Source organism: Choloepus didactylus, chromosome 15, assembly GCF_015220235.1.
Source record: "Choloepus didactylus isolate mChoDid1 chromosome 15, mChoDid1.pri, whole genome shotgun sequence".
In the NCBI taxonomy this organism is placed as follows: Eukaryota; Metazoa; Chordata; class Mammalia; order Pilosa; family Megalonychidae; genus Choloepus; species Choloepus didactylus.
The window spans coordinates 46528201-46551297 of record NC_051321.1 but is presented as its reverse complement, the minus strand read 5'-3'; the positions used below and the strand labels follow the sequence as shown (position 1 = coordinate 46551297).

Below are 23097 nucleotides of genomic sequence, written 5' to 3'. Positions count from 1 at the left end.
AAAAAAATACAAAGTAGTGTAGTGGCATTTATATTTATCCACATCGTTAGGCTCACCATACATCTTTATTTCTTCATTTGACTTCAGTCCATTGTCTACCATCCTTTCCTTTCAACCTGCAGAACTTGCTTTAGCACGTATTGCAGGAACTGTCAAGTGGTGATGAACACCCTCAATTTTTGTTTATCTGAGAGTGTCTTAATCTCTCTCTTGTTTTTGAAAGACAGGTTTGCTGGATATATAATTCTTGGTAAAGAATTTTTTGCTTTCAGCATTTTAAATATGTCATCTTACTGCCTTTTTGCCTCCCCAGTTTCCAATGAGATCATGGCATTTAATCTTATTGAAACTCCCTTGTATGTACATGTTGCTTCTCTCTTGTGGCTCTCAGAATTATCTCTTTATCTTTAGCATTTGACAGTTTGATTACAATATATTGTGGTACGGATCTATCTGACTTTACCCTGTTTTGAGTTTGCTGAATATCTTGGATGTATATATTCATGACTTTCATTGAATTTCAGCAGTTATTTCTTTGAATATTCTCTCTACCCTTTCTCTCTTTCTTTTCCTTCTGGGACTCCCACAATGCATATATTGGTACACTTGATGGTGTCCCATAGTTTCCTCAGGCTCTGTTCACTTTTCCTCATTCTTTCGTCTTTCTGCTTCTGATGAATGATTCAATTGTTTTATCTTCAAGGTCTCTGTTTGTTTCTTCTGCCAGCTCCAATCTGCTGTTGAACACCTCAAGGGAATTTTTAGTTTCTGTTACTGTGATCTTTAGCTCTGTTTGGTTCCTTTTCTTAATTTCCACCTCTCTGTTGATATCCTCCTCTTTGTGTTCATCTGCCATTTGCCTGGTTTCCTTTAGTTCTTTGTCTGTGTTTTCCTTTAGCTCTTTCAGCATATTGAGGACCATTTTTTTAAAAGTATTGGTCTGGAATGTCCCAGTCTGGTTCTCCTCATTGCTGGTTTCTAATGCTTTAATCTTATCCTTTGCAGGGGTCACCTCTTCCTGTTTCTTTGTATGTATTGTAATATTTTGTTGAAACCTGGACATGTTGATATTTTAATGTGCTATTGCTGGAATTTGGACTCTGAGTCATCTGTTCTTCAAGTTTGTATCCAGTTAATGTTATGACAGTGCTTTCTTTGAATGCCAGAAGCTAACCAGAATAATCTTTTATCATCTCATAAAGGGGGAGATCTTTTTAAGTGGGACACAAATTCAGCTGCCATAAAAGAAAAAATACATTTGAATATAAAAGCAGTTTTATAATTACATGCAAAAAATGTTTTTAATGTAAAACAAAGTCAAAAGACAAAAGTCTGTGGGATGATGTAAGGAAAATGTTCAGAGATAGATTGTGGTGATGAACGCATAACTATGTTATCATACTGTGGACAGTGGATTGTATATCATGGATGATTGTATGGTGTGTGAATGTATTTCAATAAAACTGAATTTAATTAAAAAAAAAAAAAAAAAAAGTCTGTGGGAAAGTTCTGTAACTCATAGAAGACCTAGGGCTGTTTTCCAAAATATATGGGCTCTTGTAAATCAATATTTTAAAAAATCAACAATCAAATGTGGAGAAAGAAGACAGAAGTTCAGAGAAAAGAAAATACAAATATCTTTTAAACATGTGAAAAGATGCATAATCTCATTCATTATAAGAAATGCAGATTAAAAGTATGTGATTCAATTTTCTCATCTATCAGATTGGTATAGGTAAAAATTTTAGCCAAGATGTTATATTGGCAACAGTGTAAGGGAGTAGATACTCTCATATATCCTCATGGAGATGTATATTAGTACAACTTCTATAGGGCATGTTTGAAAATAGCTATCACAATTAAAATTAACATGAGCATATTCTCTGAGCTAGCAATTCAAATTCTAGAAATTTTTTCTATAGAGATCTTGCAAATGGGTAAGATGATGTATATGCAAGTATATGCTTGGCAGCATTTAATAACAAAAGGTTGGAAACAACCTAAAAATCAATAGGATTGTTTAAGTATATACTATGTACTCTTTTGTTATTACAGTATATTCATAGTGTGGTCTATTTTGCAACTATTAAATAAGAATGAGGTATCTTCTATATGTACCAATATTGAAAGATCTCCAAGCAATTTTGTTAAGTAAAAAAAGGCATAGTATAAAACAGTGTCTTTAGTAACACTTGAGAGGGAAAAGAAAAAGGAAACATGCACATATTTTAATGGCACAGAGTATCTCTGGAAGGATACATAGTAAAATAGCTTTATTGTCTCCAGCAAAGAGAACTGAGTGGCTGAGATGTACTTTTAAAAAAAACATAAAATTAAATAGATAGATAGATAATGTATGTGTAGTCAAGAACTGTGAAGGGTCTGAGATTTTATTCTACTTGCAAGCTAACAAGTTAACCTGCTGCAGTTTCATGGATGCTGGCAGAAAATCTGACCATCCTGGGTCAGAGACAAAGGACTTTTATTACTCATGGCACATCCAGCCATATGAGCATCAGTATGTGTGTCAGATTCTCTGGCCCCCAACTGTCATGGTGGCCTCATGGTTGCTTCTAGATGGATGCTTGTACAGGCAGTGGGTTGCATTTCAGGAGAGCATGGACAGTGAGCATGCCAGCACTTTGCTTTGGAGAGAGTCTCAGTCTTCCAAGGCTGTTCGCTATACAAACATCCTTGAAAAGATAGTCTAGAATAAGATGGCAGTTAGCACCTCACTCACAAGACATGCAGAGATATGAAAGACCCATGGAGAATTGTCTGCCTGTCTCTCTACCTCTTATTTACTTACTTGCTCACTTTATATAATACATGTGTAAATACATACACCCACCTATATACATAGATAAATGAGGTTTAAGAGCTAATAGTAACTCTTGATACTTTGATTTGCCTGGAGTGAAATGAGAATGGTAAGTTGTGTGGAAAGTGAATTAATTGGTTATTGGTTAGGTTATTAGGCCGGGGTCTTGTGTCACCCAGCTCAGCCTACATCAAAGGTAACTATGGCCACAAACTCTACTCCTGCACCTGGTCTAACACCTGCAAGACAAGTTATTAGTTAGGAGGGATCCCAATCGAGAGTGAGAGCATAAATAAATCAGCACAATTCATTCTCCACTACTGTAATAAGCATCTCAAGTTGCCACCAGTGTCACTTTGGCATTCGAAAGGGGCACTTGAATTATTCTCAGATTTGGGAACTAAACCCATTTTCTTTAGCACTGGAGTGAACCTTCCTTTATTTGGACGCTTTCTGGCTCAATTTCACTTTGAAATCAATTTTAGGCCTGCGTCTTACAAGTATGAATTGAAAATGGGCTGGGGGAGGGCTTGTTTGGCTTTGGCACCTGGGTAACAATGTACCTCAGAAACAAGCTTTCCATTCATCAACTAAACACACTGGATTGCTGTCTTATACTTCAGGGTGGGCCTGTGGTTAGGAAGGTGCCATGAGTTACTTCAACTTGAATGCTCAATGATTTTGTAGCAGTGTTGACCTACATTTCAAAAAAGAAAAAAATTATTTAAGCATAATTACATACAGAAAAACATATAAATCCTAAGTTTAACGCTCAATGAATTTTTATTAAGTGAACATACTCTTGTAACCAGCACCCAAATTAGAAACAGTACTAGCTGAATCTCTGAGGCCGCTTCTAGTTACTGCCTCTCTTCCCTAGGGTAAACCATCCTCATTTCTAATGTCATAGATTAGTTTGCCTGATTTTGAACTTTATATAAACAGTATCCTACATTATGTACTCTTTTGTATCTTGCTTCTTTTGTCCTATGTTATGTCTGTGAGTGTCATCCATATTGCTTGCATGTGCTTAGATTTTGTTCATTCTCATTGCTGGATAACAGTGGTTCTCTACAGGGGTAATTTGCCCCCTGCCCCCACCCCCAGGAGACATTTGGCAATGCCTGAAGACATTTTTGGTTTTCACAACTTGGGGAGAAAGTGCTGTTGGTATCTGGTGGGTAGAGGCCAGGGATGCTGCTTACCATCCTACAATATACAGGGCAGCCCTCACAATAAAGAATGATCTGGTCCAAAATTTCAGTAGTGCTGAGGCTGAGAAACCCTGCTGTATAGTAATTGTTTGTGCTAAGAAAAGTCATAAGCTTCTGAAAAAATAAACCATAACTCAAAAGGACACACTGCTGCAAGAACAGTTCCATGTGTGAATACCCTCTATTGTACGGAACCAGCTTACCCATTTTTAAAGGATGATGTAGAGAAAAGAGCCCTCAGCCAAAAGTCAGGGCTGGTGCCTCATGGGATTGTGAGGCTCACAGGCAAGAGTAGCATGAAAGTACTCTTTAAGTCATCCTAAGTTCTATACAGAGATAAGGGCCTACTGTTTGTAACAAACATCCCTGAGGCCACTCATTTGGGAATTAGAAATTGCTCATTTAAGGAAGGAAAGAAAGAAAAGGGGGGAGAGAGGAAGAAAGAGATGAAAGAAGAAAAGAAAACCCAGAGAAGGAAAATGCAAAAACTAAAACTTTAGTTCACCCAATCCAGGTTTCCATTTTGATAGTTATGTCCAAAGAGTTCTCTGCTTAAGGTTTGCTAGATTACTAGCTCAATCCTGTGGGTTTATATACAAGCCAAGTATAAAACCGTCTTCCCTCCAGTCTTGCTGGTTTGAATCAACAAAGTGACAGCTTTTGAAGTAGGTACACAAGAATCTGGTCAGCACAGCCTTGAGGCTGATTTTTCCAGTTGAATCAAGAAGACTTCTGCTTTGGGACAAATTTAATAACATACATTCAAACAAAGCATCTTTAAAAATGTTTCCAAGCAAGAGGATTTCCATCTTAACTCAATGGGAGTTCTCCCTTCTTGAATTGTGACTTTTAGAATATGTCCTTTAGATGGAAAGCCCATATGTGAACAATCACACAGACTATTTGTATTAGAGAAAAGTTATGAAGCATGACATAAAAAAAAATTCACTAAATATTGGTTGCAAATCTTCCTGTTTCTCCTCCTCTCCATAGATAACTGGAGGGGACCGGGCTTGGTAAGAAGGAGGGAACATGCAGGAATACTGCAGATTCAAGCTGAGGCATGTGTAAACCTCTCTTCTCCATGGATGCTGGGGAATGGGGTGGAGGACAAGGGTTTGAAGCCAGGAGATACAGTTCATGCTTCCCCATAGATTCTGAGGGTGGTTTGCAGAATTTAAAATATGTAGTGTCTCAAATGCTAACGAGGCTCCAAATTACGTAGATCCACAAGTTTTCCTTGAGTGTTTGTTCAACAGTGTGGGCCTTGTGTATGCCTGAGGGAATACGCCTTATCACCCTGTTTCCATCACCGGACAGGAACCAGATAGAACTCTCTGATGTAAATTTGCATTTGTGTGCAAGTTTGCTGCATGATGATCCTACATGGTTGTGGTTGGAAATATTTTGTCTTCAGTGTGGATTCATGAACGTTTAAACACATGGTCAGAGAACCAGGCTTACTCTGGCTATTTTAAGCTTCTTCTACTTATTCAGATGAAATATGGTGCATATACTAAATACTAAAAAAGAAGTAGAGAATGGGTATGTAGCCTGGCCAACCTTTTTAAATCAGTTTTTAACCACACTGTATCACTGTGTCAGTACCTACAGTCTACAAAATGCAACAAAGTAGAGTTGCACAGTGATTTTAAGGCTTAATCAAAGAATGCAGTCAGCCAATCAGGTTAATCCTGTTGATTTTTTCTTTAAAAAAAAAATTAACCTTTCTCCTCAGGAGCTAAAGTTTTCGTTTTACTAGCTGGATAACTGTCACAGGATCTCTTTTCTTCTGGCTGTGTGGATGCATCCATTGGGTACTTGATTAAACATAAACCATGTTGTCATTTCAGTTTAATTGCAAAGGTAGGCTGCGTTTCTCAGGCTGTTGCCCAGCCTACCAGTGCTTCGTGCAAGTCTTTGGGAAGTGGCTCATGTGCGCTGGGGCAGGTCTGGTCCACTTTGTGTTCAGATGTACCATCAGCAATCTCAGGAAGTCTGCTTTGCCTTTCAATACTGTACATTATTTGCTTTGCCTGTTTTTGAGCTTTAGAAAAATGGAATCATACAGTATGTACTCTTTTGTGTCTGGCTTCTTTCAAAATTATGTTTGTAATAGCAATCCTTATTGTTGCATGTAGCTGTAGTTTGTTCATGCTCATTGTTGTGTAGTATTCCATTGTGTAAATACACATTTTCTTTACCCAATCTTTCAGTATTTATAACAAGCCTCTGAGGTAGGTGCCGGTGTTTGCCCATGTTGCAGATGGGGAAACTTAAGCTACAGTTCAGTTACCTCAGGTCGCACAGGTAGTATGTGCTCGAGCCAGGCCTTGAGCCCAGGTAGCCTGAAGCGGGGGCCCCTGGTCTCCTGCCTTACTCTGTTAGGCCCTGGTGCCTCATTGAGCTCTTGAGTAAAGCAGTTCTTTGATCTGTTTCCATCTTTTCTCTGTCTCTCGGATGTGAGGCTGTGGGAGCAGGCTCAGGAGACAAATCCCAGTCCCCAGGCTACACTCAGATTCACACACACATACCCCAGGACTGAAGGTTTGTTCCTAAGTCAAGCTTCCTGTGCTTAGGGTAGGGTTCTCCCGGGTGGCCCCATTACGTCACCTGCCATGTCTGAACCCCAGGTAACTCCTGGGTACACTCAAGCTGGGTCCCCATTTCAAAAGTATGTTTAAAAGCTGCACTTACTCTTACGAGGAGAATTTATCATGTCTTTCTTTTAGTGTATCTTTGGCTTTGACCAATTGGGCTCCACTTCTGTCACTGTAGTATAAGGAAATCTGAGGACTTTGTTTTTGTTGTTGTTGTTATGTTTGCCTGTATTGAAGTAGGACCAGCCTTCTCTGACTTTTCATAGGAAAAGAAATGCCAACTCAGATTTTAGGATTTTTAGAAAAATTTCACAAATGGATTTTTCTTCCTATTACCTTCTGGGAGACATTCAGATAGCAGCTACAGGTTTACATCACAATGAAAGACCAATTTTCCAGCCTTGTGCCAGGAACTGCAAACCAGGAACTTTATGGGAGGTCAGTTCTTGGCCTCTACCTGGATGGGAATGAAGGGGCATAAATAGGGTTCCCTGTTCCAAATTCCATTTTCAGTAGGAGATGAGATGTTCTGCTCCTGCAGCTTCCCCAGCCATCTTAGAACAGTGTAGAAATTTGTTGGAACTGCCAGTATATTGGCCTCTGGTATAATGACAAGAGAGAGTGCAGAGGAGGCCTATACCTCCTCCTTCCAGAGATCAGATGCTCTAGCCCAGCAAGGCAAATCATGCACCTTGTTTCCTGCTCTGGAAAATAAGAAATAATTTTGGCAGCCTGCAAATCTGAATGGAAGATTTTATTTTTAATTACAAAGTTATTTGTATTAGGAATATGTATATATATATGATTGCTCTGAAAATATACACAAAGGTTAATTTTTTTTTTTTTCTCAAAACATTTCAAAAAAATTAGCAATGCAGGCTGTTCTCTGTAGAACTTCATCCTTTTTTTCCAGACACTCCTTTCCATGGTGGAATATGTGAGTCGTGTCAGCTGGGAAAAGAGTGGCAGTTTTTCCAAAAAGGCCATTTCACTCATTGGTTGATAGAGGAGGGAGGGTGACGCTGTTTAGGAATGTCTGAATCAAGTCTTTCTCGATTCTGAAATCGCCTTCTCTTCCCCCAAAAAACTTTATATAGTCCTCCTCATGCTCTACCCCCCACCTGCCACCCAAAGATACTGTTTCCCATCTCAGCCACCTCTTGGTGGATGAAACTGCTCGCCACTTATTTCAAGGTAATGTGAAAGCTGCATGTTCTCAATATAGGGTGTTCGGTCTTGAAGGAGGAAAAAAACCTAAACTTTGAAAAATTATCATGTTTGCAGTTTCAGAACTGGTTCTAAAACTGCAGACTCTTGAAATGCTATTTATTGTTCTCCTATAATGTTACAGTACTATTAGCAGCCAGCAGTTTGGAGCCAAGACCTTCACACCATCCTTTCCTTTCTGATTAACACCAGAGAAATGGGCAGTCATTTGCAAAAGAATTCCTAAAGAGAAAATTTTATAAATGGAGTATAAAAAAGAATGGGGCACTGAAATAAGTATCTTCAGTGTTTAGATGGTCCATGCATGTAATTAATGCAAGGTTAGGAATTCTTTTCTGAGACGTAAACCCTTAGTGGGATGCCAGATAAAATACAGGCTGTCCCATTAAATTTGAATTTCAGATAAATAACAAATATGCTTTTACTATAAGTCTGTCCCAGATACGGCATGGAACATATTGTATTTTTATTTGCTAAACCCGGGAACCCTAACTAGGTTTTCAATATATTTTCTGCATAATTCTGATCAATTAATATTTACTGACTACTTTCTGCATGATGGATAGGCTCAGAGATGGAGACGCTCCTCAGGAGTGGGTCTTGTGTCCCTTTCACCATTGTACCCACAACTCCCAGCACAGTCTTTAGCATGTAGTTGGTGTGCCATAAATATTTTTTGAAAAAAAAAATTCATCAAAGGAATAAAAGAAGTATGGAATAGGATGAACTTAAGACTTTTGTAACCCTGTTTACAAAAACAAGCTCACATACATAAAAAGATGTCACTGATACTTATTTTCAGTTCTAATTGGTTATTTACTTCGTAGGCTAGTCCACTGAGGCCAAGGTTTCATATTCTAAATACATGGAAGGTTACTCCCACTCCAAAAGAGTGATGCATGAACAGGAAATTCAACAATGGTCTTATCTGAATTTGATGTAATTTTTTAATTATCTGATTTGAAACTGCCATACAGGACATAACGTCTCCTACCTTCTTTCGTATGCACTTTTGTTCTAATATTCTAATCAAACAAATCAAGTCTGTCTAGTGTCCTTATTTCTGACAGGGTTGAAGTTGATCAACAAATAGGTGTTTGCTAACTTGTCAGGTTTAACCTGGAGCTTTGATTGTCTTCTTATAAAGTAAAACTGATAGTTGATTTGATCTGTATTGTTCTTTAAGGAATTTGTAAGTCATTATAACACTTTCACTTATAATAGCATTATGTACAGAAGCTAATTAATAGATACTGTTTTTTTCAGTGTAAAAATTAATCATAAGAAATTTTAACTGTTAGAGTTTGTTTTCCTGTTTTTCAAAATATGATGATAATACACAGAAGTAAACAATATAATCATAAATTCATAAAATCTCAGAATCGTAAGGGCCTTAAATATACCATTTATACCTTAAATATACCATTTATAATTGAACTGAAGAACTATATAGATTTCTAAGAAACAAAAACCTAACCACTTTCTTATTCAGACTTCTTGTAAGACTGACCAAAACAACCCTCTGACTAGAAGAGATACTCAAATTCATTCTTGCTAGTAGTATTTAAGCAGTAGTTTTGCCAGAGAAATTGGAGTCCCAAAAGTGTACTTTTCAGAAAGGACCCATTAACTTTTGGTTAATCATTAAAAACAGCAGTCAAGCAAACACAAACACACACAGAAGCAAGAAACCCTGATATCTAGTCCCTGTAAAGAAACAGTGAGGGGGAAAGAATCCTCATTTCCATGTAAGTAAATGCCACAGAATAAATTATTCTTTAATTAGATATGTAACAGTATTAACTATTTTAAGTTAAGAGTTTAGCTAAAGTGGCTATTTTATGCAAATGTTGTGCTTGAGCAGCTTCAAGTCCTCCAGCTCTCAACATACTCCATTTTTACAATCCTAAGTATTTATGGAGAAGATGACCAACCACAACAAACCCCATGTCCAGGCTGTGAGTTGGGCAAGGAGTTCACCACCAGCCCTCTAGTCCTTCAGGGTCGTCTTCCCGGGCACCGGCAGGGGTCACACACTGAGTACCGAGGACACAGAGATGTCTGTATTAGTTTTCTCCGGCTGCCTTTACGAAGATAGCTTAAAAAACAAACAAACAGGTCTTTATTGTCTCACACTTCAGAAAGCCAGAAGTCTGAGACATAGTCATTACTGCATTATTTATGATACTGAAATATTGGGAACCATCTAAATGTCCATCAAATGGGAACTAATTAAATATATTATGCTATATCCATACAGTGGCGTACTATGCAGGGGTACAACAAATAAGAAAACTCTCTGTACTGACACGGACAGATTTGCCAAGATATATCTGAAAAAAAGCAAGGTGTGTAACAGAGTAGAAAGGATAAACAAATACATACTTATTTTCAGATTTACTTCTGTTTGCATAAATAAACTGGCAAGATATACAAGAAACAAGTGCCTACCTATTTTCAGAGGTGGCAAGGGTGGGACTGGAGGAGCAGGAGCAGGGGATGGAAGCAGGACTCTTCTTTATACCTCCGTATTATATACTTGAACATTTTTTTAAAAAACCATGTGGGTATTACCTATTTAATTAAATAATGAAAAGGAAAATAGCAAGGGTCTGGGCCCAGAAACAGAAGGGAGCTTGGAATTTTGGGAGAATTTCCAGGGTTCAGACGTGTAGAAGAACCTGAAGGCAGTGAGGGGGTGGGGAGCGGTGAGAGATGAGAGGAAGAAGTGCGGGATTTGCCGCAGAGGAGGGCTGACCGCCGAGTTGTGCCGGAGCTGGAATGTTAAGGACGGAAGGTTAAGGACGACTCAGACCAGGGGAGCAGAGATAATCTCCAAGATGCCGTGGAATGAACAGCTGGTGGCAGAGAATCCCTGCGGAGGGAGAGGAGAATGGGCCGTGTGCAGCCCAGAGACTGTTCTACAGTAGAAAGGCCCAGGTAGTTTCTAGGAGCAGGTCTAAGTCGATAGGAGTGGGGTTCAGGAATCAAAGAATGTTTTGGGGTAAGCAAGACACACATTTTCTAGAGACCAGTAGCATACTCTTGGCAAGAAGGGAAAAAAAAAAAAAAAAAAAAGGCTCCAAGGCTCCAGGCAGCATTTATACACTCTTGTGCAGCCCAAACACAAGTTTGTTAAGGAAGCCACGCTAACTTATTTCAACTGATATGCCCAGGTGGTCTTATTTCTATACTGAGCTTCTAAGATCCCTCAAAGATTGCTCAATTTGGAATAAGAAGACCTAGATTTGAATCCCTGAGTTACCAGCTGTGTGACCTTAGACCAAACATCTCTGAATATCAGTTTTGTCATTTGATGGAGATGATGAGACGTGCCAAGCACTGCTGGATTTTTGAGGCTCAGGTATGGCTGTGGAAACTAAATTGCCACGACAGGTGAGGGGCTGACTGCTGTCACTGCTTTTGCAAATGTTTTAGTCAGTAGGTACTGTGTTCTGGATATGTGTGAGTGGGCTATGTACTGTTTGCTCTGTGCTGACTTAGAAATAGTAGGGCATGAAGAGATTTCCCAGCTGGAAAATAAAAGGGAATGTACCTGAATCTTGAGGGAAATCATTAGATTTCTTTTTACATTTCATGTTTCATGGCAGAAGACTGAGAAGAGGAAAGCACTAGGGCTGTCTCAATAATGTTAACTATTATCATTAACTTATTGTTATAATTATTTTATTATTAGCTACTTTACTTATCTTTCATAAAAACTGCTGTTCTTATTCTAGCTCACATTTATGGAGGGTCAGGCCGTCTGCTTCTTTATGTGCATTTCCTCACTTAATCCTCACAGCAGTTCAGTAAGGCAGGAACTGTTAAAACCATTTCACAGATGAAGGGACTGAAAGGTGAAGTACTTTGCTCAGCAGTGTGCAGCTGGCAGCTGATGGGACCAGGATGCATGGCAGCCTCTGACTCTGGTGCCCATGCTCTTGACCTCGTACCATTCTGCTTCTTCAAGGAGACACATGTCCAATCGAGGGGGAAGGGACGGGGGTAAGTGTCTGTCATTCTGCACAGTGATTTTTATTCATATTGTTGAATTCATCTGACAGTGTGAACAAGTATGGCTGCCCCCAAATCTGTAACTGAGCCAAGATGTTGAAAAAATTTCTGCCATTCTTGGGACCCAGTCCTACCACCCTGGCACCCATGTTCTTCCAAGACTTTCATTTCTCAGCACCTGGTCGTCTTCCTTTGCCCATAATAGATATTTGAATAATTAACCAAATTTTATGAACGATTATGGGCATGAAAATTAGTTTGAGTGAAAATACTTAAGATTCATTCAATACATTTTAAACCCCTACGATGTTCCGGGCACATGGATTCAAAGACAAATGTGCAGAGAACAGCCATGTCAGAGCTTCCAGTCTGGTGAGGGAGACAGACAGGTCAGCAAATAGCCATACTTGACCTATGTTCTCTAATCTCTAGATCTGCCTAAGCATTAAAGTCTCTGAGACACGTTAAAACAACAGGGAAGGAAGGAAGGAAGGGAGAACGGGAGGGAAGGAAAAAAAACTAGTTTCCTGGGTCCTACTCCAGAGCAACAGAATCAGAATTTCATGGGAAGAATCCTGGGAATCTGCATTTTTAACAAGCACCCCAGTAAATTTTTATGACAGGCCAGTTTTGAAAACCACTCATCTGTAGAAACAGGATACTGTTGGGGGTTGTGGTGGTGGAGGAAGTTGCTGTCTCTTTGTGGTTGGGAAGATTAGCCCCAGCCCCACGGTAAACACACACTGAGCCACACCTTAAGGGATGAGCGGCAGGCAAGTGGAGAGAAAGGATCCAAGCAAGGAGAACCGCAGGTGAAAGCCTCAAAGCATGAAAGAGAATTGTTTGTTCTGGATGGTGCATGGGTTTGTGTGACAAGCGCATGGGCTTTCAGGCCAAGAAGGGCAGTAGGTAAAGCTGAAATAGGAGGTGGTGACCCACTTGTGAAGTTTTGGGACTTTACCCTAAACGCCATAGGGACCACTGCAGGATTTCAAGCAGGAGAATGTCACTCTGGTGACAAAGAGGAGAATGACCTGAAGAGGAGAGACAGGGAGCCAGGCTTGTCAGGGAGTTTCCCATTAATTACCTAACTAACAGTCGTGGGACGGTTTGAGAGGTATTTCTTTGCTAAATTGACAGGACTTGGTGATTTTTTAAAAATGGAGAAAAGTCTGTGGATGACTTTTGGCTTAGATGATTTGCAGAATTCTGGGTAGTTGCCAGTGGTAAGGAATATGGGAAGAGGAGCAAGGAGCAATGACAGGAAAATGAATTCCATCCTGAGCATGTTGAATTTGGAGGTGTCTGTGGAGGCCAAACTCACTATGTGTTTGGACAGCTGACGATAGAGATTTGGGAGACTTGGGAATAGGTGAGAGTCGCTAAGGGGTTACAGAAGAAGAGCAGAAGGGTGCTGAGGGCAGAACTGTGTGAACTCTGGGAGGTGGAAGAAGAGGAGTTTTGAAGGAGCCTGTGGAGGAGGGGCCAAGAAGGCAGAACAGCACCGGAAGAGAACGATATCTTGGAAGCCAGTGAAATAGAGTTTTCCGGGAAAAGAGTGGTCATGAGGGTCAAATGCAAGAGAGACATTGTTTTAGGGATTATTTGATTGCTCTTAGTTTCTGCTCCCAGTGCCTTGGTTAACCAACTCTAGTCCAGATTCTGCCATGAGTGAATTTCCGGTTCAAGGGTGTTCCAATTTGAATATATTGTGTCCCCCAAACACCATTATCTTTGATGTAATCTTGTGTGGGCAGACGTTATCAGTGTTGATTAGATTGTAATTCTTTGAGTGTTTCTTTGGAATGTGCCCCACCCAGCTGTGGGTGATGACTATGATTGGAGATTTCCATGGAGGCATGGCCCCACCCATTTAGGGTGGGCCTTGATCAGTGGAGCCATATAAATGAGCTGACAGGCAGAGGGAACTCAGTGCAGCTGTGAGTGATGTTTTGAAGAGGAGCAGCAGCCAAGAGGGACACTTTGAAGAAAGCACAGGAGCTGCAGATGAGAGACAGTTTGAAGATGGCTGTTGAAAGCAGACTCATGCTCCAGAGAAGCTGAGAGAGGACAGATATCCCAAGTGCAACTAAGAGTGACATTTTTGAGGAACTGCAGCCTAGAGAGGAACATCCTGGGAGAAAGCCATTTTGAAACCAGAACTTTGGAGCAGACGCCAGCCACGTGCCTTCCCAGGTAACAGAGGTTTTCCGGGCACCATTGGTCATCCTCCAGTGAAGGTACCCGATTGCTGATGTGTTCTTGGACATTTTGTGGCCTTAAGACTGTAAATGTGTAACCAAATAAACCCCCTTTTATAAAAGCCAATCCATCTCTGGTGTTTTGCATTCTGGCAGCATTAGTGAACTAGAACAAAGGGTCTCCCATATAGCTGACTGGGTCTCTCTCTGTTTTACACAGGTTAATTTCCTAAGAGAGTACCTAATTGACTCAGCTTGTGCAGTGGTCCTCCTAGGGGCAACCCAGTATAATCTGCCATGACTGGGGAAGGTAGCTGGTGAGGTGGAGTCTAGAGCCAGGACTGGGCAAATTCACTAGTAGAACGTGCAGGGGAAAGAGGCCAGGTAAGATAAAAACTGACAATCTTGCCAAAAATCATCAAATTAGCTAACATTGCCTAGGCACTGTTTTAGACATTTTATATGTAGTAATTCATTTAATTGGTTTCAGTGTAACAGTGGGTACAGAAGTTATATTGCAATGGGTTAAAGACTTTTCTACTCCTCTGATAATAGTGACAGTAAGTCTCCTGAAAGGCACTGATCTGGTGCTTTCATAAGTGCCCTTTGCTTTGCTCTTTCTTAAAGAGGCAAAAGACTTCCCTGGATCCGTTCTTGATGGTTGGAGGTAGAGACTGTACCTTCTGATTCAGTTTCCTTTTCCTGGGTTCTAGTAATTGAATCATCAAAATATGCATAAAGTGAGAAATTTGAGCTGGACAGGAATGGCTACCCTAAAGTTCTAAGATTCTAAGCGTGATGAGTTTAGTGATGTTATCCTTAGGAATTTTCCTCACTGTGCATGACTAATAGGCACTTTAGCAGATGAATTTTTAGTTGAATTCTGTGTGAGCAGAAAGTGAGATATATTTTCATGTACCAGCTTTTACAAATGTAAACTTTTCACAATAGTGATTCCAGGCCATGTCAAGAGGAAGGTCTCTTTCAGATCATGATGCTATATATTTTCCTTGGATTATTTTATGCCCATGTCATATTTGTGGAGGAAAAAATAGTGGAATAATGCACTTGAGGTTGTGTTACAGAATGTGGCTCATTTAATTTTTTTCGAATGGTGTATTAAATAAGTTGTTGCTGACAGAGCGATGCTGAAATGAGACACAGACACAAAGTTAAGATTTAAGGGAGCAGGGGACCCACTGCATCATGTGCCAAGTGGGTGCTGATGCACCTGTGCTCCAGTTATTTATTTGTTTGTTACACAAAGCAAGACTATGCTACGTGATCAAAAGCATTCAGGGTCTCTCAGATATTAATCTTTACATCCTGCTGTAGATAAGCAGGAACAATCTGGGGTTAATGGTTAACGCTGCTGTCATAGTCACAAGACACACATCTTTAAAAGGCGTGCCTACACAGTGTTCCATGCAGGCTTGTGGCCCAGCGTTCCAGGCCACCACCCCGGACATGGTCTAAGTGACATGAAAAGCTTGGTTCCCCACAATAAGTATCCAGTTCAATATTTACCTTGGGTTTAGGTGTTAACTCAGATTTCAGCACTAATTGAAATGTCTTGACTCACATCAGCCTAACTCATCCTCACAGAATATGGGGAACTCACCAGCACATATATTAAAATAGGAATGATGCAGAGAAGATTAGCATGGGCTCTGCACAAGGGTGACACACAAATTCATACAGCATTCCATATTTTTGAGTCAGAAACTTGAGTCATTATCCATAGTTCCTTGATGTAGATCTCAAAGGATGTTTTACAAAGGCATTTTTGAATGGAGTTCTGTGCTGTTTAATGTTTGGACTGCTTCTTTGTCTGTGTCCTGTAGTGACAGCTATGAGAAGACTTAGGTCACAGCAGGTCTCACTTTAAGAAGGCTTCAGCGCACAGTGTAAAAAGTGGCTGTAGCCACGTCTTGGAACATGCCGTGCTGTTGTGTACTGATAGAAAAGCAAATGTGCTGATGAGGACCTGAGTTTGCTTAAGGACATCCACATCAGTCAATCAACCAGCAAAATATTTATCAAACTTCTATTATTTGTTCCACAAGTATATGCTTAGCAACTGAAGGTCAAACTAATTCACCTTTATTTGCTCTTTTTAACCCTTGGAACAATTAACAAGAATTATAATCCCACCCTTTGTGAGACTTAGACAGGTTAGGCTTGTTCAGGATTCTAGTGGGGCCAGAATTTGAACTGTTTCTAAACTATTCAACCTCAAAATCTGTATTGTTTCCTCTATACTTTGGTGCTACCAGCTGGGCCTTATTAGAAAATCAGAGCTGTATAAGTCATGGCTCCTACCATGCAGGCTTGACCATGAAGCCTAAAATATGACTCTTTGTGCTAAATATCCAGGTAATGCCACAGCTGAAATGGCTACAGGTGTTCAAGGCAGAGGCCGCAAGGCAGGCTGCGTGAGCCCGTGGGGTATGTGCTGACCTGAAGAACTAGCCTGATGTGAGTCAATGCATGTTCCAGGCAGGAGGAGCTGAATGAGGAAAGATTCCAAGTCAGAATGAGCAAATTCTGTTCTGGAAACCATAAATAGGCCTGCTATCCGGAACAGAAGTTCTGTAGCTGAGAGGAGTAGAACATGAGATTGGAAAGATAAATGGAACCAGCTAGTGGAGGGCCTTAATTTCTAAGCTGAGAAATTAGGATTTTATCCTGTAGTTAATAGGAAGCCACTGAAGAATATAAAAGTAATGTGATTTAAAGATGTTTTAGAAAATTGATCTGAATGTTAATTAGAAGAGAAAGTGATGGGGCTGGAGTCCAGCAGAGAGGCTCTTGGCCAAGAGGGAAATACCCTGTGATTCATCCTTGATAACCTTTAGGAGACCCAGAAAGAGCAGGGTTCATGAGGGGCGGTGGAATATTTATTCACGGCAGCTGAGGGCAGTGCAGCCAGAAGGAAATTCCAAGTCATTGTCAAGATGACAAGCAAAGTGCTCTTTTTGGCAGCACATATATTAAAATTGGAATGATGCAGAGAAGATTGGCATGGCCTCTGCACAAAGATGACACAAAATTCATACAGCATTCCATATTTTTGAGTCAGAAACTTGAGTCAGAAACAGGTTACCAGGGTTGGAGTCGGGGCAGGGAATGGCGAGTTAAGGCTTAATTGATACAGAATTTCTGTTTAGGGTAATGGAAAGATTCTGGTAATGGATGATGGGGATGGCAGCACAACATTGTGACCACTGAATTGTATATTTGAATGTGGTTAAAAGGGGGAAATTTTAAGTTTTATAAGGTACTAGAATAAAAATTTTTAAAAAAACCATAGAACTGTACATCACAAAGTCCATAATGTAAACTATGGACTGTAATTAATAATACAATTATAATAAAATGCTTTCATCACTTGTAACAGGTACCACACTAATGCAAAGTGTTAATAATAGAGGGTGCATATGGGAATTCTGTATTTTCTTCATAATTTTTCTGTAAACCTACAACTTCTGTAATAAAAAAAGTATTTGAAAAGAATAAGACAAGCAAAAGTCAGAAGCAATTCATAGCATCGGGTAGGTCTGAAGACTAAAAAGTGGCTCTCAATGAAAAATAGCCATGGAAACTGGAAGGAAGGAGGACCTGAAACAAATTCTGTTGTAGGGCATGACATGGATTGAGGCTACTGGCTGGATCAAGAAAAACAGAATGTGGAGATGAGTCTGAGGACCAAAGTAGAAGTGCTAGGAGCCAGGACAGGAAGGGGCACTGGCAGGGAAAATTGGAAAAACATTCCTTTTATGAGAGATATTATGAAGGAAAATGCAATGATATATAATCAGAAAGGAAGGGAAGCAGTGTGTCCTATAAACTTGTCACAAAGGTTAATTTGGGAATTAGTTATTTGGGCCTTGGAAAAGTTTCATCATCCAGAACCTTTTTTCATAAAGAAGTGTTTTAAAAATATCAGTCTGATGTGTCAGAAAAATTGCTGCCCTCAGTATACTACGGAGTCTAAGCTTCCCCTTTTCTCACTATCTTTTTCTTGCTTGTCAATGTGAATGTGAGCTATCCTCGTCCAAATCACAGATGGTGGCTTTTGGATTCAGATGTGAAGATTTCTGAACGTCTGTTGGTGTGTAAACCCTTCTCCTGAAGGTCCCGGAGAGTCATCGCACACATATACCCCCAACTTCCAGCCGTATAATTCTCCATCCTGGGCCACTGTAGGACAGGGTACAATTTCAGTATTATCTGATCCAAAAATATTTATTTTTTTATCCTGCACTAAACTCCATCTAGTAGCTTTTTTTCCACTTCCATGTTTCTGAAGCAAAAACAAGAGCCCTTTTGAGTCCCCCCCCCCCAAAGAATTTCAGATCTCTTTTTCCCACACCTTTCTCCTTATTTACACAGATCCCCTATTCAGAAAAGTAAAGTCCACAGACGGTCGTAATAGGAGGTTTGGGGACATAGCGAGGGCTGAAAGAGGATTAGTCTCATGTCCATTTTGGAGGGACACACTCAGAAGCAGGCACGGTTGGGTCTTGGTTTTCTCTGCCTTCCTCCATGGCTGAACGCAAACCAAAATCTTACTTGTCATATTTTAAAACATCTATAAATAACATGGATAGGTCCGCACTTATATTCTGAGTAGCACTGTAATCAAAGCTTCATCCATTTATTTTTCTGTCCCTTCTGCTTTCTCCCATAGTGTGGTTATTAAAGAATTTCTCAGATAACCCCAAGAAATTATAATCCTTAAATTAGAAGTAAAATAATGGAGTTAGCTATTTTAAGACATATGATCAAGAAGGATAAAGAATCCAGCCATGCAAAGGATAAAGTGATTATGAAATGTGTTGGTTTACACAATTTTTATTATTGCTCAATCTTAGTAAAATGCGCTTTAAAAATAGACTTCATTTTTTTAGTAGTCATATCTACAGAAAAATTAAGAAGATAGTATGGAGAGTTCTCATATACCCTGTAGTTTCTCTTATTAACATCTTACATTAGGATGGTACATTCATTACAATTACTGAACCCATTATTACTAGCTAAAGAGCCCATACTTTATTTGCATTTCCTTGGTTTTTGCCTAATGTCCTTATGTTGTTCCAGGATCCCATTCTGGATACCACATAGCATTTAGTTTAATTTCTCCTTAGGCTCCACATTTGTGGCAATTTCTCAGATTTTCTTTGCTTTTGATGACTGAGAGTTTGAAGGTCAGGTATTTTGTAAAATGCTCCTTTAGTGGTATTTGGTGTTTTTCTCACAGTTAGACTGGGGTAAGATGCAATTTTGCTATGTCAAAAATGAATGCCAATTAGAGATATGAATGAAACGGACTTGGTTAGGATTTAGGTAAATTATAATACAGGGTAAAGAATGATATTGACTATATTTTAAAACTCTAACTTCTGTGGGAGACCAAAGGAAAAGAGATTTATTTGGTACAAAATTTATATTTTCTGTAGCAAACTATCTAATTTAACCTGTCTGGTCAGTTTATTTAAATAACGTAATTACATAGAATCTAGAACAGGGAATGAGTTCTTATTATTCTGTATGGGCTAATGTAATACCCCAGTACATCCCAGAATATTTTGGGCAGAAAATAAAAAAGTATTTGCAAAGTCCCCTTGAGGGACTGGGGGGAAATGTGGAACTGTTAAACTTCCCCACTATTAAACTTCCCCACCTTGGGAATTCCTGCTATTCCCTTAAGCAATAGGGACTCCCAATTTAATAAGCCAAGCCCTTGAGCTAGAGGCTTGCCGTTAAGAAACTTCTCTCTCCAATGGCAAAACTAAGCCTGCTTATAACTATGCCTAAGAGTCACCCCTATAAAACCTCTTTTGTTGCTCAGATGTGACCTGTATCTCTAAGCCAACTCTGCAAATTAACTCACTACCTTCAGCCCTACATGGGACATAGCTCCCAGGGGTATAAGTCTCCCTGGCAACATGGGACATGACTCCCAGGGGTGTAAGTCTCCCTAGCAATGTGGGACATGACTCCCAGTGATGAGCCCGGCCCTGGCATTGTGGGATTGAGAAACGCTTCTTGACCCAAAGGGGGAAAAGAAATGCAACAAAATAAAGTTTCAGTGGCTAAGAGATTTCAAATAGAGTCCAGAGGTCGTTCTAGAAGTTATTCTTATGCATTATATAGATATTCCTTTAAGTTTCTAGTGTATTAGAATGGCTAGAAGGAAATACCTGAAACTGTTGAACTGTAATACAGTAGCCTTGATTCTTGACGATGATTGTATAACTATATAGCTTTTATTGTGTGACTGTGTGATTGTGAGAACCTTGTGACTGACACTGCCTGGATCCAGTGTATGGGCAGATGAGTAATAAAATGAAGACAAAAAAATATATAGATAATAGCAGGGATAAGGGGTATGGGATGTTTTGGATGTTCTTTTTATTTTTATATCTGTGTATTTTTATTATTTTGGGGGGTGCCTAATGAAAATGTTCTAAAATTGGTTGTGGGTATGAATGCACAACTATTTGATGATACTGTAAGCCACTGATTATATACTTTATTTATTTTTTTTTTTTTTTATGATCCCATAAATAAATTTTATTGAAGTTTAGAGAAGTGTGCAGCTCAATGAATTAATCAAAATAAGTACTCCCATTTAATTGTCACCCAGGTTAACTCAAAAGCCCTCCCACCATTCCCTCAACCACCCCCCAAGGTAACCATTATCCTATGATCCCATTTTCATCTCTCTTTTTATCTATCCACCCTCCTATCTGAATAGATGCATGGAATGTTTAGAATGATGGTCACCTCTTGCTAATGGTGCTTATTTAATCTCTATACTTTTTCTGCATTGACTGAATATTTTTAATAACAAAAATGTATAATTATTTACATATTCACCTTCTGTACAAACCTGCCTGTTCTTCTTTCAAGGAAAATAGGGACAGGATGACTGCATAAAAAGGATTTCTCCTTTTTTTCAAAGGAGAAAAGAGTGGAGACAAACAGGCCAAGATATAAACAGTGGTTAATGCTGAATAATGGGAATATGGATGGATGGTTCTTATTTTCTTTTCCATACTCTCTTTTTTTTTTTTAATCATCATTTTATTGAGATATATTCACATACCACGCAGTCATACAAAACAAATTGTACTTTCGATTGTTTACAGTACCATTACACAGTTGTACATTCATCACCTAAATCAATCCCTGACACCTTCATTAGCACACACACAAAAATAACAAGAATAATAATTAGAGTGAAAAAGAGCAATTGAAGTAAAAAAGAACACTAGGTACCTTTGTCTGTTTGTTTGCTTCCCCTACTTTTCTACACATCGATCCATAAACTAGACAAAGTGGAGTTTGGTCCTTATGGCATTCCCAATCCCACTGTCACCCCTCATAAGCTACATTTTTATACAACTGTCTTCGAGATTCATGGGTTCTGGGTTGTAGTTTAATAGTTTCAGGTATCCACCACCAGCTACCCCAATTCTTTAGAACCTAAAAAAGGTTGTCTAAAGTGTGCGTAAGAGTGCCCACCAGAGTGATCTCTCGGCTCGTTTTGGAATCTCTCTGCCACTGAAGCTTATTTCATTTCCTTTCACATCCCCCTTTTGGTCAAGAAGATGTTCTCCATCCCACGATGCCGGGTCTACATTCCTCCCCGGGAGTCATATTCCACGTTGCCAGGGAGATTCACTTCCCTGGGTGTCTGATCCCACGTAGGGGGGAGGGCAGTGATTTCACCTTTCAAGTTGGCTTAGCCAGAGAGAGAGGGCCACATCTGAGCAACAAAGAGGCATTCAGGAGGAGACTCTTAGGCACAAATACAGGGAGGCCTAGCCTCTCCTTTGCAGCAACCGTCTTCCCAAGGGTAAAACTTATGGTAGAGGGCTCAACCCATCAAACCACCAGTCCCCTATGTCTGTGGTCATGTTAGCAACCATGGTGGTGGGGTAGGCGAATACCCCTGCATTCTCCACAGGCTCCTCAAGGGGGCACTAAAAATTTTTTTTTTTTTTTTTCCTTCTTTTTTTTCCTTGTTTGTCTTTTTTCTTTTTTTCTTTTTTTTTTTTTTTAACTTTCCCTTCTTTTTTCAAATCAACTGTATGAAAAAAAAAGTTAAAAAGAAAACAAACATACAATAAAAGAACATTTCAAAGAGACCATAGCAAGGGAGTAAGAAAAAGACAACTAACCTAAGATAACTGCTTAACTTCCAACATGTTCCTACTTTACCCCAAGAAAGTTACATAATATAGCAACATTTCAGTGAACTTGTTCCTACTACATCCATCAGAAATTAACAGACCATAGTCATTTCTGGGCATCCCCAGAACGTTAAATAGCTTATCTGTTCTTCTTGGATTATTGTTCCCCCTTCCTTAATTGCTCTCTACTGCTAGTTCCCCTACATTCTACATTATAAACCATTTGTTTTACATTTTTCAAAGTTCACATTAGTGGTAGCATATAATATTTCTCTTTTTGTGCCTGGCTTATTTCGCTCAGCATTATGTCTTCAAGGTTCATCCATGTTGTCATATGTTTCACCAGATCGTTCCTTCTTACTGCCGCGTAGTATTCCATCGTGTGTATATACCACATTTTATTTATCCACTCATCTGTTGAAGGACATTTGGGTTGTTTCCATCTCTTGGCAATTGTGAATAATGCTGCTATGAACATTGGCATGCAGATATCTGTTCGTGTCACTGCTTTCCGATCTTCCGGGTATATCCCGAGAAGTGCAATCGCTGGATCGAATGGTAGCTCTATCTCTAGTTTTCTAAGGAACTGCCAGACTGACTTCCAGAGTGGCTGAACCATTATACAGTCCCACCAACAATGAATAAGAGTTCCAATTTCTCCACATCCCCTCCAGCATTTGTAGTTTCCTGTTTGTTTAATGGCAGCCATTCTAACCGGTGTTAGATGGTATCTCATTGTGGTCTTAATTTGCATCTCTCTAATAGCTAGTGAAGCTGAACATTTTTTCATGTGTTTCTTGGCCATTTGTATTT

General features: G+C 39.6%; 1 protein-coding gene and 2 non-coding genes across 6 annotated transcripts in view; all 3 read left to right on the top strand.

Annotated features, from left to right (window-relative positions):
• PAPSS2 (3'-phosphoadenosine 5'-phosphosulfate synthase 2) overlaps positions 1–23097 on the top strand; it is a 111149-nt gene that overhangs the window by 19962 nt on the left and 68090 nt on the right. Inside the window, exon 1 of one of the 4 annotated variants that reach the window (XM_037804293.1) lies at positions 9562–9610. The exons of the other annotated variants lie outside the window; for them this stretch is intronic. The gene's annotated coding sequence lies outside the window, so the exon portion shown is untranslated. Of the gene's footprint in view, positions 1–9561; positions 9611–23097 lie in introns of those variants that run through there. 4 annotated transcript variants of the gene reach the window in all.
• On the top strand, positions 15694–15795 carry LOC119511039. The gene has a single exon (XR_005212128.1). It is a non-coding gene; the product is annotated as a U6 spliceosomal RNA (small nuclear RNA).
• Positions 17050–17155, top strand: LOC119511032. The gene has a single exon (XR_005212121.1). It is a non-coding gene; the product is annotated as a U6 spliceosomal RNA (small nuclear RNA).